Consider the following 20,015-nt stretch of genomic DNA (forward strand, 5'->3'; position numbering starts at 1 on the left):
CTGCCGAGAGCCTGAATGAACAAAGCCACACGCAGAGGCACATTTCCACCCCCCTACCAAATGCCTACAGCTGTTGTGATCAATAATTAGACAATTTTAAATGTTCTGGAATCTGCAGTTGCTCTCTGCTTTCTGTCTTTTCTCTTTCAAGAGATACATTCAATCAAGGGATCGTGGGGGTGATCTACAAAATGCCTCACATTAGAAAGGAATCCCAGAGTCATAAAGAGGAGACTGTCTATATCAGACCCCTAATGCTAACCTCACGTATCATCCAATACCACATAATTCTGGGGCTTGTTCAAGCTCTCAGGCTGCTGGTCTCTGTGTTATGTTTATAAAATTTACCTCTTTTTACACCTTCCATCATTGATACAAGGATATAGATGCAAAGGAGTGGAGGATGGTGGTCAATGGCCATTCAAAGAATCAAAGGCGCGTTCAGTTATCCATACTGTACTTCATACTGGGCTAACTAGGAAGCCCATATGAACTAGATAATGCTGTAAGTTCTACAAACTTAACAGGTACAGACAGGATAAGCCAAAGCCCATTATAATCACTGCATGCAAAATATCCAGATCTACACGGTGGGGATGCTAACTGTTCAGATGCTCTTGTAGGATGCCATGGTCCAGGGATTCTCCCCCACACCCTGGATCCTAGGTGAGCCCGCAGAGTCCCCTGTATTAAACACACTGCTATGTTCTCCTCATTGAGGAGGGAGCAGCACAGGAGTACCACTGCCCTATTATTGCCATCACACTTCAGTCAAGCTGTTTCCTTGTCTGAATCCTACTGATTTACATCTCCCCCAGCACCACATATGGTTCACAGAAGCAAAATGACTGAACAGATTAGGGGACACGAATCCTCATCATTATGGGAAAGTAGGGGGAGCAGCGGTATGGGACACGAGTTCTAGAGTGTGCATCTGCAGCAGGAGACTTAAAATGGCTCCTGGGGAGAAAGAATGAGTCCCAGCAGGTGTTTTCCAGGAGGGGGTAAGGGCTCCAGAGACTGGAACTGTAGCTCATTATGTGGTTTTTCTCTGGAGCCTCATATAGGCCTACCCAGATCCCACTGCCTCTAATGGGCCAGGAGGCCACCAGCACATGGAAACCGATGAGACCATGGCTTCATGAGATGGGGCTAACAGGTACTGTCAACGAGACAGCAAGGGATTCTCTCTGCCACGCAAACACAGACACACGGACACACACGGCTCAAGGGCATCCCAAATCTGGAAGTCACTTAAAACAGCCACTTCAAGAGGAAATGAGTCCCCTGGACTGTGGAAAACAGGCTGGTCATCTCCCTGTGAGGATTCTTTGGGGTCCCCCTCTCATGGGTCTGTCTCTGGTGAACCCTCTTTGTGAGCAGTGTGCGCCGTTCACCGGCCCTGGTTCTGTGGAGAAGGCAGGGTGCCAGGGTCAAAGCAGCCCTGGGCTAGCAATCCGGAAAGCTGGTTTGCATGGCATGACTCCCTCAGTCCTTGTGCTCTTTCTTCAGTGAAACTGAGGTCGAAGTCCTCCCCACAGAGCTCTGACAGGGTCATTCGAGAGTCACGATAAAAGTAAAAGGATGTACAGTTTAACATTATACTTTGTTCCTATCCTATGGCTGCTGTAACCAATGAACCCAAAGTCGGTGGTTTAAAGCAACACAATGTCTCTCTCACAGCTCTGGAGGCCAGCAGTCTGAAAGCAGGATCATTAGGCCCAAATCCACCCATCAGCAGGCTCTGCTCTTGCCAGAGGCACTGGGGGAAACAGTTACTTGCCTCGCCCAGCTTCTCTGTGAGGCCCATCCCTCTGCCTCTCTCTTACAAGGATTCTTGTGATTGGGTTTAGGACCCATGGGGATAATCCGGCATAATCTCTTCATCTCAAAAATCCTTAAATTAATCACATCTGCAAAGACCCTTTTTCCATTAAGAGAACATTGACAGGTTTAGGGGATTAGGTTCTGATATCTTTGGGTTCTGATATCTTCTGATATTCAGCCCACTACACCCATCAATTACACTGAGTGTTCATGTCCAATTCCTGCTGCACATTCTTTTCTTATTCCTTATCATCTCAGCTAGAATAGAAATTCGTCAAGAATAAGATATCTTCTACTCTCTAAGTCCCACGAAGGCTTTTAACATATTACGTACAGAATGAATGACTATTTGTTCACTTAGAAAATAAAACCCTTTGCTCTACTTAATTTTTAGTTCCCAACATGAGTACGCAGGTAAAAATTCTAACATAATGTCAAGTGCTTCATTTGTTTTTTCTAAAATAGCCAGCCCGTCTGTTCAGAGGAGCTGGAGAAGAGAGAACTGCCAAGTGCCTGGCCTAGAGTCTCATCCATGATGCACTGCTCATAAGGGCTCCAGATATCACCAGAACCCAAAGGCAGGAGGACTGCTAGCCGTGAAAAGCACAATGAAATCCAGACAAATGAGTAAGGACCCCCTGCAGCCCAATTCATCTCAGTATCAAGAAGAGAAGAGCAGCAGCTAATCTGGAAGAGCTTGATGGAGGCTCAGAATGGGGGGAAGCTCACCCTGGCTTTTCAACAACTATTTGTTGAGGATGTTTGATGTTTCAGACAGTAGGGACCCAGCGGTGAACAAAACAGGCAAATCTCTGTCACTCTGGGGGTTTCATTCTAGTTGGGTAAGATGAACAACAAATAAATGTTATATATTGAATGGGGATATGCACCATGTTGCAGGAAACATCACAAAGCAGGTTTAAAGGGAGATGGTGGGGCTGGGGAGGGCCTCTCTGTTGCAGGGATTGTTAGTTCAGACACTGAGGAAGTGAAGGAGAGATTAGGTGACTGGTGGTCGGGATCCTCTACCTTTTTCTGCACAGCTAGAACATGTTGTGTTGGAAAATGAAGAAATGCTAAAAATAAGCGAATAAATAAATAAAATATAAATATAAGTAAACAAATAAATAACTAAGACAGTCATGTCAAAATGACCCAAGAGTCAGCTTGAAAGGATTTCCACTGATGAATTCTGAGACAACCTGATCAAAAAAAAGGGCAATGATGGTCACGGGGCATTACACACCAAATAGGTATTTGTTTTCTGTTTTATTCTTTAAAAATGCATGAATCAATAGTAGTACTCCCAACAGTGGGAAGAGAAGGAGAAAATTTCTTCTTTAAGTGCAGAACACCAGCTAATAACAAATAGAAAACTGTCACTTGACAAATGGCAAGATATTAACTGATTCAAGATCATCAATGAATGCAACAACCATTGGGTGAAAGCTTGAGAAGAAGATATTATTCACGTGGACTCCAAATGTCACTCTAGAGATTACTTAGTAAAGCAAAATACATGGTACCACAAGGGAAAAATCTGGCAGACGCGGGATTCCGGGCTTTCCAATGCAACGCTTTTGGGAAGACAACATCGTCTGTTCCTGCCAAATACATTTAACATGAATCTAACGAAGAGGAAACCACCAGATAAATTGAAATTGTGGGACAGTCAGCACAACAGTTTTACTATACACTTGAAAAATGTCAACATTATAAAGAGAACACTCCCCACCCCCGCCAAATGGTAAAACTTGTAAATTAAAGGAGACTAAAGGGATATGACAACTAAATGGAATATGTAATCTTTAATACGATCCTGGATTTAAAAATACAACTATAAAGAACTTTTTAGAGACAACTAGAGAAATGCGATATGGGCTGCCTATCAGATAATACTGTATTCATATTCAACTTGAGAGTATAATAATAACATAATGATATTACGCCTATAAAGGAGAATGTACTTGCTCTTCAGAGATAAATGTTGAAGGATTTAGGGTATAACCAATGTCTACAAAGTCCTCTCAAATGGTTCAGCAAAAGAAAAAATAAATAAATCTACCTCGGGGCTAGGAGGGAAGGAGGCAGAAAGATAAAGCAAATGTGGCAAGTGGGAACTGGTGATTCAAGGTGAATAAGGGCATTCACTGTATTATTTTTACAACTTTTTTTGGTAGGTTTGTATTTTTAAAATTTTTTTAAAGGTGAAAGCACTGGGTGGAGTATTTCAGGACCCAGGGGACAATATGCACCAACCCAAACACAGTTGGAATGGTCCAGAAAAAGCGGAGCTCAATGTGGCCGGAAGGAAATGACTGAGAGGTAGCAGGAAGGCAGGTCATGGAAGATGGGAGGGTAGCCATTGAAGGCTCTGAGCAGAGAAGTGACTTACCCTGCAAAGATCACTCGGAGAGCTGGCTGGAGCACAGACCTTAGCAGGGCACAGGCTGAACTGAAGCATTACATTTGGAAGCTACTACAAACACCCAGGGATAAGTGATAGTGGCTCAGACTAAGGTGGTATTAAAGAGGGAGTGAGTAAAGTAGAGCAGAGAATCAACAGGACTTCCTGAAGGATGATACATCCACATGGCACCATATACACACACTAAAAAGAGGCGGGGGGAGGGGTGAGAATTAAAGATGATTTTGACTCTGAATTTGGTTCAGATTGAGCCAAATATGTATTTTACATAAAGAGAAAAGAAAAAAATTCTAACACCACTGTTGGAAAAGAAATGTTAGCTCACTTTGGTGTAACTCCACCGAAGTTTTATTAACTGGATCGGGTAATAATTCAACAGAGCATATTGTCATGGGAATACTAGTAAAAAACCTAAGAAGCCATGAAATTTAGCTCATCTCCTATTCACTCGAGATCATTAGTATAGTTATCCCAGTTTCATAATATATCATCATTCACTGTCATGTGAGAATATGCACTATCCTTCACACGATGGCCGGGTTCTGTAGCTCAGTTTCAATACTGTGTTTCCAAGAACAATACGAAGCTAATAATAATAAAATAGAACACTCATCTTGGAACTTTTCACAAATGCTGCCTAATTAATTCTCACAACACCTCCAACAAGTATTATTATCCTCATATGTTACTGCTGGAGAAACTTGAGAAGTTTTTAATTCTGCATTTGTATTCACTTACCGAGACACCTTCCTACTTCATATTATCATCACCATCTTATGCTTTCAAGGAATATCACAACTTAATTCTCTTATCAACAGGGTGGGTGTTAATGGCTGCAGCAACATTTTAAGTACAGGAAACAGGTTTTAAAAAATGATGTGAAATCTCTTTTTTCTAGTCTAAAAGCAATGCAGAAACTAAAGAAAATACAGGGCAGAACCGCCCCCACCCCAGCAACACACACACACACACACACACACACACACACACAGCGCAAAGTCATTTCTTCAACTGTCCCAAGATGACCTAGGAAATAAGAGATAGCTGCTAAGCTCCCAAGAATAATTTCAATATATTCTAAAACCAAAAGTCAAAAAGTTGGTCACGGTATTTGGTCCAGAAAGACTCTAATAAGGACTACTCTTGAGTGGTAGGGCCATACAGGTGTTTAACGGGGAGTGCTAGAAAGGACGTGTCCTGGCTCCTTGCACGTAGTGGAGGGCTCCTTCTTCAAGCCTGAGGAGGTGTGGCTTCTAGTAGAGCTCCAAGGGCCTGGGACCCTCAGAGCAATGGTGAGACACTGTTAGCCCCCAGGCGAAGCAGGCCAGCACTGCCTGAGGGAACCCCGCACAAACTGCTCAGGTTAGAGCAGCAGCAGAGAGCAGAGGCGCTGGGGCCCGCGGCCCGATTTCCAAGTGAAACCAATTTCACCCTCATGGCATGATCTAGGCTCTGCTGAAAATAAACTTTTTTACAGAGAAAAATAGGGCACCCCAACTCAAAACATACTCCCCAGTCCCATAACCACACTCTCAACAGAGGACTGAAAAATTTACTTGTGTAGTGAAACAAGCAGAACTCCAAACGGAGTGACAAGATCACCTCCCCTGTAAATAGAACATTCTCTTCAGAATGCAAATTTAACATGATTGCAAACTCCAGTGTGTTGAAGGAAAATGTAGACAGTACAGCTCTGTGCCACAGAGTGAGAAGCGGGCTCTCCCACCAGATGCTTGAGATTGAACCATATCAGGCCTCTTCCTTGACATAGGTAGGTGGGTATACTTTGTCGCCCAAATTAGGGTTTGAAAGTCAGGGAAGGCACTTTTAATAACCACACTGGGACAACAGGCATAAATTGAACAGAACCTGGGCAAACCAAGATGTGTGGTGACTCCATGTAATTTTGTTTCTCTGTGCCTCTATTTTTGTTTGTAAAATGACAATAGCAGCCTTGCCTCACAGGTACATTGGGACAACTACATGAATTCATCTCTGTGAGGGACTAAGAACAGCACTGGGTATGTAGCAAGCTCCTGACAAATGAAAACTAAGCCAATACTTATGCAAATATCTAAGTTAGTAATGTTGGCCTCTCAACCAAGTCCTTAAACCAGAGAGCAGAGCACATGAAAGAGTAAACACTTAACAAAAACCTGAGACTCATCATGATAAAAACAAATACCCTGGAAGGCTGCGCCGGGCCTGGCACACACAGATACCTGCCAACACATGAGCACAGGCTAGAAAAGGACTCATGTGCTCCAGGAACCCCAGTGAACTTGAAAGCTCTGCCTGCCACTCGACCTCACAGGACTTCATGCCCTAGGCTCAGTAACTTTGTAACAGGTACGTTTATGGTATCAGTTAAAAAAAAAAAATAACGTGTTCTAGAAAAAGAAACTCAAAGGAAAAATACCAAAGCATCTTTCTGCAGTAAGTTTATTAGGCTCACCCTTCCCCGTTCCTGCACATCAGTCTACTCCCAACCCACCCCCTTTTGACGTACCTTAGACACATCACCTCATTCTCACTTCCTTGGATTCTTAGAAGCAACAGAAGCCTCCAGGTGGTGGCAGGGGCAGAAACTGGGGTGGGGCCCAGGGAAAGGCTAACTAGCCTGTCCACACTTCCCCTGCCCTCCTCTGAGGCCAGCCTTCCCCATCTCTACCCGGACCCAAACCCACAGGACCAGTAAAGCGTTCACGATCGAGCTCAGCTCCGCTTAGCAGAGCCATTCCTTGGAGTGTGTGCAGTAAACAGATTCAGTTCTACATAGCAAATTCCGCAAGAAAGCTCAAAGATACATAAGGCAATTCATTAAACCATCACATTCACAAAAGCACGGGAACTGGAATCCGTACAGTACAAAAAAACTGCCATCTGGTACCAGCTTCCTCCGATTTTCTCAATGTTCTCCATCAAGTGAAAGGGGAGAAACCAGAATAAAAAAGAAATGGTCCTGCTCATCCTATCAAGTAAATGAAACAAAAATGCATTTAGCAGTCACATGACTTCCTTACGCTTCCAGGTTCCCCAGGAAAAGAGACATATAATCATTAACATGTTGCCACGTATTTGGTAAATACTTATTATGTCTGCCCCTCACCATGGCAACAAATGAAGGGCATTCAGGAAGCTGTGGGTACCCAAGAACCCTTCTAACAGCGACAGGACAAATGGGACAAGCTTTTAGCAAAACTAGATTAGGTGACGTTTGTCCCTGATGCCCTCTTTTATTACAGTATTGTCTACCTGTCCTTCTAACTACCCTTTGGAGCACTGTAGGTTCCATTCTTGCTAATACACATCTATTGCACTAAATATCTATAAGCTATTGTTCTTATTCTTGTCAGTGAGGCAGGGGATTAGAAGATAAAGACAAGGAAGGGCCATAAAGTTCATGACTTGCCCAAGGTCACAGAGCTTACATGTTTTAGGGGCCCCCCCCTGACCAAGACTCAGGGACAATGACTCCTAGTCTGTTGGGGTCCCAAACTCAATTTCCAGGACTTGACAGGTAACATCAACAAACAAAGCTAGCCAGGTGGTGTCTGCAGGGCTCTGGAGAACAGGAGGCCTGTTAAAAAAAAAAAAAAAAGAAAAAAAAAAAAAGGGTAGCAGGGACCCAGCTCAACACTAGACTAGAATCACACCATGAAGGAATCCAGACTCACTGAAGGGTTTCAGAGTTTCTCAAAGTTGTGCCCTAACGTCCCCAGTTCAGAAATCCTTCGCTGCTTCAAAGCTCACTGAATGACAACAACTCATTTTATTAAGTATCTATTATATACCAAGTGCTCTTAGGTGCCAAGGAGACAGCAGTGAGCAAAAGAAAAAGGCCTCCACTCTATGGAGCTGACGTTCGAACTATCTTTCCTTCGAGTGACGTACCCTCTCTGGCGTGGGATCTGCCGTGACTTCAAGATCGTTTTCTCTGCCCCTCATTAGAGTGAGGCACGGTCTCTAATACACTCTGGGGTTCACCTTTCTTTAATAATGCTGGTCTACTTTGGCCTTGAACCTTACTTTATTTATTACTGATACCTGGTCAGTTTTCACATGCTGGTGGCTATCATTTAATATTTATGAAAGAATCAAAATGCACACCCTACCTCTCAAAGTGTCAACACCATTTTCAAAGCATACATACTACATTAGCCTATGCCGTGTTTTGAGCACAGGTTAAAAACATCAGAACAGCCTTGAGCCCCAAAGATAAACGGTCATTCTCCAGCACTACATACTTGAGGAGCCTCTACGATGTGTGTCAGGCACTATTTTAGACTTTGCAGATACATCTGTGAAGAGAAATAGACAAAAAACATTGTCCTTGTGGAGTGTGTAGCATGGTGGCAATATTCTTCTCTGAAACTAGTACTGAATCCTACCAGCACTGTTGCATGTGTGATTGTAGTCACAGCTGACACAGGGCAAGGGGCATTCAGGGGATCTAAGAAGAAAGAGAATCCATGTTCTGTTGCCAACTCTGGTATAGGTGACTGTGTGTCTACAACCTGAGACTCCAGGAACCAAATGGAGAGGTGAACTAAGGATAGAAGTCAAATAGAAGGAGTGTACAAAGTGCCAATGGATGCCATCCACCAAAAAGCTGGGGCATGAAATAGAGATACAGAAGAACACGCTCTATCATAACAGAAATGCAGCTACTTAGTAAAGGCAGCCAGCCTCCAGCTACTTACTGAGTCCCTATTGAGGGCAAGGCAGGCTAGGAGCCAAGACAGACGCTGAGAATGTAAAACGGGACAGCTTCCCTTGGACTCTTGCTACGTGATCAGAGTCGAGATTACAGGTCATATCCAAATTACTCATGAGACACTGACGTCATCATTATACGAACAGCCACTAAACTGTCATCAATGTATTAAGTACTGAGATTGTGGAAATTCTGAGTAGCTCTGGTTGCCTCAGAAGGGGGAAGGGAAGACATACATAAATTCCAGTCAAGGTTTTTAAGATGTTCTCTGTCACATTTGTACTTATAAACCAATATTTGGGAGATATATATATTTTAGCTTATGGACAAACTGTGTATTTTGTATCTCTCTCCAGCCCTGCTGGAAGACAACAAAGGTGTCAGAATTTCAGGGTGGAAGGGCCTTTGGGTATCATGTGGTCTACTACTCTGCTGGCTGTAGGAATGACCTCTGCATCCTTCCAGCTAAGTGGGAAGTTGGCCTTCCTGGGAGACTTCCAATGGCACAAAGCTGAAGGTTTAAGGAGGCAGCCCACTGTACATTTAGGAAACTTCCTTACAAAATTCTTCCCCTCAAACTGCCTTGTGGTCTCCATGCAGCAGTGCAAGTTTCCACTGCCACGACGGACCAAACTAAACTTAAACTTCATTTAGCACTAGAGTTGCCCTAGAATCTGCAGATCTCTCGTTTCTGGGCAACCTTCAGGAAGCCTGAGCTGGAAAGCTAACTCCCGTCTCAGCATAGCCTGCCTCCAGGGCTTTACTATGAAAGGAACAGAATCTTCCATTGCCATATTTAGAAACTGTGTGTCAGCACCTCAAAAGGGCACATACACTGTGAATGCTCACCACCACCACTCTCCCCCCAGATGTGCAAACCCCACTCATAAAAAAAAGAACAGAGAAGAAATCTGATCCATCACAATCAAGAAAAAGAAAAATGTGGGGCGCCTGGGTGGCACAGCGGTTAAGTGTCTGCCTTCGGCTCAGGGCGTGATCCCGGCGTTATGGGATCGAGCCCCACATCAGGCTCCTCCGCTATGAGCCTGCTTCTTCCTCTCCCACTCCCCCTGCTTGTGTTCCCTCTCTCGCTGGCTGTCTCTCTCTGTCGAATAAATAAATAAAATCTTTAAAAAAAAAAAAAAAAGAAAAAGAAAAATGTGCAGGGTTACAATAAATCCTTTTCAGTGGTAACGGCATGAACATATTTGGAATCTCTCCCTTCATATCATACCATTATTTGGGGGCACACCATTAAAGATGCCCAGTCCCAAGCTGCCAACCAGATATCCCCACCTAGAGATGTCTCCATGTGTTGAAGATCAGACTCATCATGATGATTTTCCTCCCTCCCCAACTCTGCTCTCTTGGGGTCCATTCACTTACTGCTAGGAATCTTAGTGCCAATCATTTAGTCAAAATTATCTACTGAAGATCCACCATGGGCACCTTTCTTTCATCAACTTTTGTGACCAAGATTGCTATCTACTTAGCAAACTCATTTCCTCTGTTTCCTGGACGCAAGTAAGCTATACTTCCCAGCCTTTCTTGTCCATAGGGGTAGTCAGAATAGTAAATCCTGGCCAATGGCCTGTGAGTAGAACTGATGTGTGCCATCTTAAAGTCTGGCAGTCCACCATCTCCCATGCTCCTTCCCGTTCCACCAGCTGGAAGCTGATGCCCAGGGCAAACTTGCAGGCACGTGCTGAAAAGCCCCCTGGATCCCTAAATGACCATGTGGAGCAGACAGTCTTTCATGCTCTTGGTCTGGGGAGTGAGAAATACAACCCACTATATGTGAGTCATTCTCTATTTATTTGGTGGTTCACGTGTGAGCTGTGATTTAACTGATACATCTTGTCCTTCCAATTCACTCATTTATTCATTCTTTTTTTTTTTTTTTTAAGATTTTATTTATTTATTTGACAGAGAGAGAGACAGCCAGCGAGAGAGGGAACACAAGCAGGGGGAGTGGGAGAGGAAGAAGCAGGCTCCCAGCAGAGGAGCCTGAGGTGGGGCTCGATCCCAGGACTCTGGGATCACGCCCTGAGCCAAAGGCAGACACTTAACGACTGAGCCACCCAGGTGCCCCTCATTTATTCATTCTTTAATAAGCATTTCTGAAACACTTACTACATTCCAGGCGAAGCACCAGGGAAATAAAAATGACTAAAGGAGGCCACAGGTCTACCTAAACCAGATAATTAAAATTCAATATAAATTATCTCAGAGCAATTGCATCTTAAGTCAGTCACAGTGGAAAAATACGGTACTTCATTTTGAATCCTTGGCTAGTAAAGCTGGTTTATCTTCTACGTGTGTTAGCATCTTCATCTGTAAACAGAAGCAGTATCCCTTTCGGTCTAACAATGGTGGATTAAACTGAATTAGATCATGTATATGAAAGCATTTGGTCAACTATAAAGTATTTTGCCCATGGAAATTCAATTCACGGCTACCTGTCCTAATCCAGAACTTGTTACTCGTGAAATATTGTACAAGCATCCTCCCTGAAGTTTCTACCTGAAATCCAGTCTGATCTTCAGGGTATTAAAGGTAAAAGTAACTTTTCTCAGTGTGAGCTCAGATTGGTTCTTTCCTTATTCAGATTTGTGGAATGCTAACAAGATGTAAGTCAAACTTTTTAGCTCAGTATTCATGACCCCAAATTAATGTTTAAGTCCATATCAAGCTCCTTACAGCTCCTGCTTCTCTTCTCCTTTAACCTCCTTAAGTTCTAGCTACACACAGCATTTCTACAGAGTGCCACACTTGCATAACCTCCTTCACTCTGTTTTACATTCTGCCCGCTTTCGTCCTTTACCACCATCTCCCCCCCCCCTTGAAACACCCAGATTTTTCAAGGTCCTGCTTAAGTATCACAGGTCCAATACATCCTTCTCCAAAAACCCTCTCCCAACCTCCCCCTCCTCTGCGCTGCCTCAGCATTTGTCTTATACTCTTCTCTCCTCTACTATGACAGCACCTGCATTTTGAATAGCTATTGTCTTTAGGAAGGAAAAAGAAAAGGGAATGTGAGCATTTAATGAAGACATATTACACTGAAGAAAAAATTCAGAAGAGAGTCCAATTACTTTTGGTTGGATCACCAAAAGGGGACAAATTACAAGAGCAAGAGAATTCTCTGGATTGTCAGAGAACTATTCCTATGCTTTCGGATCTATTATAATCAAGAGAGCATATATTATATGCTTTATGAAAGCTATTACATGGAACTTTCATGTTGAAAGTCACTTTTACAATAAATATAATCCTATCAGCAGAAGAGGAGAATCAAAGATCAAAGTCATTAATTCATTTCCCCAGTCAATTCTTCTTCACAGATTTTAGTTCAGTCTTATTTTAGAAAACAAGAGAAACAAGTATGTTAAATTGACCCAATGATAACATCTAAGCCGAAAGCTTGTAAGTTACTATTTTTAAGGAATTTTTCATTCATTTGCGTATGTGCAGAAAAACGTATTCACTAACAAAAAATAATTTAAGTCACTCTTTCCACCAACTGAGAATTTCATTCTACTTTCTCTCTTAGGATTAAAAATAAAGGTTGTGGGGGGTGCTGGATATTGTACATGTATCTTCTAATTAAGTATGGGGAGACCCACTCTACCCAGACTCTGAATTCATGAAAATCTTAATAGAACATAGGTATTATACATACAATGTGAACAGCACTTTCTACCATGTATTCTTCTAACAAACTGGGCTAAAATGCAAGTAGAGCTCCATGGAGATCTTTCTCTAAAGAACAGAAAAATTAATTTACATCAGCCTGTGAATGAGAGGGTGGAGATGTAGCTGGGAGTCCTAAAAGAGATGAAAAATTCTAATCCTTTTAAACATTTTAAATGTTTTGTCCTGTAAATAACAGGATATACAATAATTTGTGGCAACACATATTACAATACTTCGATCAGAATTAGGAAATATTTTCTAGAAACTGTAACATGTTGTACTCTAAGAGACAGGTCAAAATTTGTAGACTTCAGCAGATTGTTTCCTAAGAAAGCAAGAAGAAAAACTAGTATACACACAGGAGTCAAACAACTAATCACCAGGCACGAAGTGAAATATAATAAGATGAGCTAAATGGGAGAAGCACCGCACATTTTCCAGGTGCTCCTGTAAATCACCAAGCAAACAACTCGGCCGGTTTCCTTGCTCTGTTAACACTAAGATGACAGGGAGGAAAGGACTGTGTATTGTGTATTGCAGACTCGCTCGCAGTTGTTGTGGGGTCTGGGGGAAGGGAAGGCAGAGACAAATCAGCCACAGGCCAGGCTGGCACTGGAGCGTGCTTACCTCCAGAAGTGAAAAGCGAAGAGAGGACTACAGGGGCTGCCTGGGCTGGATGGGGTTGGACTCAGGCTCCTTGGAGTGAGACTGAAAGTTAAAATAATGTCATTCCAATTGGGGAAATGATGGCAGTAAAAATAGCAATGCTCATTTAAGGGACTGTGTTCCCTTTAGGCCAGAATCACTGTGGCATGCCTATCAATACCCCGAGGTAATCAGCTCACCACTTGCCTCTTTCCAGCTCTAAAATAGAGAACAAGGGCAATGCTTCCTGCTGAAACTGACATCCTCACAACTACCGCTGCTATTTGCATTTATGCCTTTTCTTTGTCACAGAGCAACTTAGCAGGTACCTTCTGTGATGTCTGCAAAGAAAATCTAGTCTTGTTTTATTCAGTCAGTATATTCTCTTTCTGATCAATAATCAATGGTAAATCAGTAGAGCTAGAGGGAAGTCATTATCAGACAACAGAATTCAAGTTAAATACTGTAGTTATAGAATTCAAGTTAAATACTGTAGTTTTTAAAAGGCAAAGCAGCAAACATTTCCAAATCGGAAGATATGTTTTTAAGCACTTTGCAGTGAAAAACACCCAGCATCATTTTCTGTAATCCTCAGGGGCAATGGTAAAAATGGTTTTTTTACTTACATTTATAATAGATAACGTGAAAACTTCTTACACATATTACTATACATTATTTTAACTTTCTAGAGAGGTTTTTTTGCATTTCATCTGTCAAAGGACCATTAGAATTCCCGCCCCCTGCCAGCCTATCCAAACCACCCAGCACACTCACCAGCCAGCTCTCAAATATTCATCACAGGGTGGTGAGCCTACATTGCCTTTATCTTTTTTCCTTTTGGCCTCCTATCTCTCCTTTTTTAGGGAAAAGATAAAACTTAATTTGTCAGATATCTTCCTTTTAAAATTTTGCCAATAGATATATCAAAGTATGAAACTAATATTAGTCAATTCCCAATTATTTTTACATGGCAAAATCAAAATGAGAATTAGCTAGGTACTCTGGTACCAACTCTTCGGCTGAAGTGAGCAGGAGAAACTTCCACCACAGTGCAATCTGTGTCTTTAAGAACATTCTCCTGCCTCTCTATTGGCCATGACCCTACACCATACCTAGATATTTGCCTATCTTAGAGAAGGGGTCCTGGAACGCAGCTCTATGTTGGATGATTCAAGCTGGCTGTGCCCTTTACTGAACAGAGAAATGGCAACAGTGGCTAAAATCAGAGTTGGGCTTATCAAATTCTCAGTTCCATCCTTGTTTCCCATTACATGGATAATTGAGACTTGGCTGTTTTTGTCTTAAACTGAAATATAAAATTACTGCTCAAAATGCTCCCACTTACTTAATAAAATGTTTCAACAAACATTTTTTTTTTTTTTTAATCTTTTAAAACCATTCTCCGGTTTGGTGCCAGTACTTAGTAAACTAAGGAACTGATTTCCTTATACATTCAGAGCACGTTCAAAAACCACTGCTCTTAAACATGCTGTACTTTAACTTAGCAGCTCATTGGAAAACTCTCAGGAATGTCTACTGATACAGACATTATTTAACCTCAGTACAATCTTATCTGTCCCCTTCGGTCCGAAAATAGGCATACATGGGCACTGAAGCCACACCACGTCTCCAAGCTGATACAGGGATCCTATGTGTTCCCAAGTGTCTATTTCTATCCTTAAATTGAAAAAAAGAGAAAAGCAACTTACTTTCTCAGAAAGTGGAAAGCCACACATAAGCCATCTACATATCAGAAATTTCTGAATAAATTAATGATTCATTTATTTCCAAAATATGTCTGTATTTGGTGTCTCATATCCAGAAATTTCAGTTTTTGAAATAGGAATCAGAAAGTGATTCCTGTTATTGCTAAGTCTGATGGAAAACTCCGAACTGTATCTACAGAGTGTAAAACATGCTGGTGTCGTAGCTCACGGCTGCAGTACCTACAGAACACACTCTCCTCTAAGAGAAGCAGGACTGTCTCGTGGGAGAACATTCAAAAACTACTCCATGTATTTGGTGTGGTATAAGGTCCCCAAATAATTAAAACGATATACATACATTAAATATGCTTTTAATAAAATCAGTGATTTTTTAAGACTTCCCATTGTAACATTTCTCTGCAGTGGTTAGAAAATGAATTGACTCAAGGACTGCAGAACTTGCTTTCTCCATGAACGAATGTAAAATTAACTATGTCTACCTAAGAGTGATTTTACATTTCAAGGTAAGCAAAATGTTCACAGTAAATCTTATGCTAACACTACGGTGGCATTTAAGAGTGATCCCTATTCTACTATGTCGAGCTCCTGGCGGGGTTGGGGGGGGGGGAAGGAGTGATCGATTTTAAACGCACAGTCACATTTAGAGGCTAGACCAAGCGGTGTGGCCTGAGCCAAAACCAAATCCAGGGAACCCCTGTGTTTAGCGGACCCATATGCGCTGCGTCACCGTCGACAAAGTCCTAAAATTTGTGGCATACCTCAGACTCTCAAATTATGGGTGGAACATCTGATACAACTGAGCTTGTGTATTATGAAGTTACTTTCAAGTGTCTCCTCCTAAAGTAGACAACATGCGAAAAACAAAAGAAAAAGGCGTAATGTGAAATGATATATACCACTAAGTCTGAAACAACAACAACGATAACAAGGAAGTGGAACGACGAGAAAGAGAGGTGAAACAGTGCTGGCGTTAGTGCTCCTGGGTCTTGAACATAAACGCCCCGGCATCTGAGCTGTGCATTTCCAGAATGCTAGAGAGAGGGGACTTAGGTAGAAGAATGAGTGCATGCCACTGAGATGTGACCTAAGGATGGTGAGGGCTGAACGCTAGGGTGCAGCTGGAGACAGCTCAAAATATCAGGGCAATGGGTAAATACTGCTTGTGTGTCCATTATGAAAAATGCCACAACTAGCAAGAAGTTCTAAGAGCCATCTAACTTTCTCTAAGCGAGTACTTGTTAGTATAAAATCAGTGTGAAATTTTAGAGCAAGGACTGATTAGAAAGGTACTCACACCACTTCAGGAATGTAGTGTTTTTATTAATTTTTGAATTACAAAGTAATTTCCCTTGTATGACGCATCTCCAGGATTCAAGCGGAATAATTAATACTCGGAACTGGGCACAGTACTCTCTTCCTGCAGGCTCTTCCTGGAAGTCATGCAGTATAAAATGACTGGGATTGTATGAATTTCAACTTAAATATAATTTTCCATCTTTATTGGAAGTTAGAAAAAGGGGTATTTCTCTTTTTCTACCAGATTTACATTCAACTGTTTATTATTTTCAGTGTGCCAAGCACAGACTAACTCACAGTTTCTGCATCTTTGACTAACAGATTTAAAATAAAAATTTGCTGACACTTCCTGCATCACAGATGTTTAACTTCTGCGCCACAAATGAGATGTGGGCATTTTCACGTGGCTACATCAAATCAGAAGGCACCCAGATGAGTTAACGGGTTAAAAAAAAAAAAAAAAAACAGCTAAGCAAATACAGATCTCTCAACTAGGTAAACACTGCATGCAGTGGCTGGAGACTGCAGAGAGGACTCAAAATGCACTCCAGTTCATTAATATTCTGTTGCACAAATAAAACATGGATTGCATCTAATGAATGTTACAAATAACCCTTCTCTTGTACTTTAATCCATTGTAATGTCTTCTATTATTCAATGCAGACAGAGGCCTTTCTTTAGAAAAAGGCAGCATGGGGATAAACAAACAGTAAGAGAGGAGAAAAAGACAGCTAGAGCATGGCCTGCTGATACATTCTTTCACAATGAGCTGTTAAGATGTTTCCAGCACTGAGGTTTAGTAACTTTAAATATGCAGCAACACTTCTCCTCTGACTGCAGAGCAAAATGCAGGGTCTGGCTTCCCCCAGCAGCTGAAAACCAAATGCCATGCATTTAAGACATGTTCCTCCACCTCACACTGCAGTGCTCTGAGGCTGTCAGTACAAACAAATGCTAAAGAGCTATTGGTCGCAGGAAAGCGAGTGCCATGCAGAAAGCATTAAAATATTAAAGACAGACAATACTTACTCCAAGGTCAGCCCCGGAATCTGTAGCCTTTCCCGCTGGGCTTTCATGGTTGTTATATGTTACCACACTGTACCGTAACCATGACACACATTCCCTGTCAGCGTCCCGGTGATGACAGAGAGCCAAAACGAACCTCTAGAAAGGACTGGACTAACAATCTCTCTAGGGGGAGGGGGAGCCTGCAAGTTTGGGTCCTTCCACCTCTAGCGGTAATCAGGAGATGTCAGCTGCTTTCCTTGGGGTAACAGCAGAGCACACTGAGCTGATTTCGTTAAGGGAATGAGGCTTTCAGCTCTGCATATCAAGTAATTGGTTTCTTATTTTTTTTTTTTTAAACAAAGTCGCTCCACTCACAGACCCAGTTTTCACCTCAGTGAAATGAAAAGTCCTTTCATCATGCAGACTGGAAAAAAAAAAAAATAAAGCAACAGTATCATACTTGTGAAAGAGTTTATCTCAGCAAACCTCAACTATCTCCCACCTCTCAGTGATGCTCTCAAACAGAATCCGGCCACCCTGAGGAAGTTCTGGTGACTCTTCCCTTGGTGGAGTTAACAGAATCACTCATGTGCCACAAGAAAGACATGGGGAATGGTGCCGAATGAAAACAATTAGATTTTTTTCTATATAAGGCAATCATCAGAAAGAGGAATAAACTAACTGCATTAATTTGGGGGATGTTGAACTCTGATGTGAGGCAAACCCTTGTGTGAACAGGCAAAACCCTACAATGGGAAAAACCAACTGGAAATGCAAGAGACGGGAGCTTGTATTTTTATTTTTGAAAAGTGATTTTTAAGAACACCACGGTGCTATATACTTTAGAAAAGCAATCAAATACGAATTAGGAAGCAAAGGGAGAACATACATTTTAGAAGCCTGAAAGTTTCATCCTGTATTTATTCAAATAACTCAATTTTGCACAGTATTCCTAACTTGGGACTAAGTGTACTTCCATTGTTGTGTATGAAAAACATATCTGACTCACTTCTTCTAATGCATTTTAAAATGTTTTAAAATTCGGTAACTACTGGTCTGCTGAGAAGTACTTGATCAAATTAAATCTTATTTTAGCAAGAATTCTAATTCTCAAGCACTGCTGCTGGTCCACATGCACACTGCCAACCTGTGATCAAACAACTGTGTTTGAGTAGTTACATTTAAAGAGGTATGAAGTCAAATTCCATAATTTCACAGATGAAGACACTGAGAGCACAGAACTGGTAACAGTGTTAGGGTTAGATGCTGGTATATCAACTCCCTATCCCAAAGGCCTTCACTTGCAGGGATGCCATGTGCAGTTGTTCAGGTTGTGCCATGCACAAAGGTGCTGGGCAAAAAAGGAAGTGAGGGCTGAAGTCCAGCCTGCTTCCCACCTTGCCAAACATGCTGCATGGCTCTGGGCTGCTTCCACCAACGCCTCCTCTTCCTCTTCCTCTTTCTCTTCCTCTTCTTCTTCTTCTTCTCCTTCTCCTTCTTCTTTTTTTTTCATTTTAAATAAAGTTACCCTCAGCTTTGCATCAATCTAGAGGGTCACCTGTTTCTAACTGTACAAAGGTTCGTGTGGGCTAGAGAAGGTTCATGAGATACTCCCAGAACCTTTCTCTAACCTCTAACCTGCCAACATGCTCTGGGCTACTTGTTAACTAGGTAACAACTTGTCCTACTTGTGGGTGGGCTCACAGAAAACTAACCAGCTCTACCTTTCAGTGGTAGCAAATCCATCTTGGGAACACAGTCATTGCATAGTGACCATAGGGAGGCAGACAGAAATGTAAACAAATCATTTTAAGTAATATGAAAAGCATAACAATAAGAAATAATAAGGATATAATAGAACACAAAGAAGCGGGATCAACTTTGCTCACTAAAGTTAGGGAAAGCATGAAAGGAAGCATAGCAAAAGCCAGGTTATGATTTGAAAAAAAAAAAAAATAGGAAAGAAAGAAAAAATTCCACTCTGCCTCCTCAAAAGCTAAATTTCCTGAATTTTTTATTTTCTTAAAATAACCTCATTTTAAGAATCACATTAGATTTATTCAGTAGACTTCTCTACACAGATCTGAAGTGAATTTCAGTTCCATATTGCCAATGGACAACAACATAGTTTCCCTTGAATTTCCTTTTAATACCCTTAATTTAAAATATCCAAGCCCAAATTCCCCATCCTCCTCTCCCTGCCAAATAAATTTCCATGCAATGTAAAATATCCAGACTCTCACCATTCTTTCCCCCAAACCACGCTGATCCAAGGAATGTCCTATCCTGGCTGGCTGATTATAATTTCCTTCTGACTGATCTCTCCACTTCCTCCCTGGCACCCTCTACACTTTGTTGGATACACAAATTCCAGAGTGATTTTTTCCAGAATAACACTCTTGTGTTTAAAACACTCCAACAGCTTCTCTCCCACTCTGAGTAAAGGCTAAAAATCTAGCAAACTTGGAAAAAAAAAAATCAAATAATTGAGCATCAATAGGAGTGACAAGGGTAATGTATTAGAACATACCCAATGTTTAAGGCCATGAGTTCAAGGAGAGAAGGGAGGAAGGACGTAAGGAAAGAGCGAAGAAGGAAACCGGGAGGGAAGGAAGGAACGAAGGACCACCGGAAAGAACGAAAGGAGGGAGGAGGGAGGGAACCAGCCAGT

The 20,015-nt window shown here is 41.9% G+C and overlaps 1 protein-coding gene across 12 annotated transcripts in view; it reads right to left on the reverse strand.

Moving 5' to 3' along the window:
* The window catches only part of MAST4 (microtubule associated serine/threonine kinase family member 4), a 537,673-nt gene that overhangs the window by 184,398 nt on the left and 333,260 nt on the right, over positions 1-20,015 (reverse strand). The gene's annotated exons all lie outside the window — the stretch shown is intronic.

This window comes from Ursus americanus, chromosome 5 (genome assembly GCF_024610735.1).
Source record: "Ursus americanus isolate L20-20 chromosome 5, mUrsAme1.1.p, whole genome shotgun sequence".
Classification (NCBI taxonomy): Eukaryota; Metazoa; Chordata; class Mammalia; order Carnivora; family Ursidae; genus Ursus; species Ursus americanus.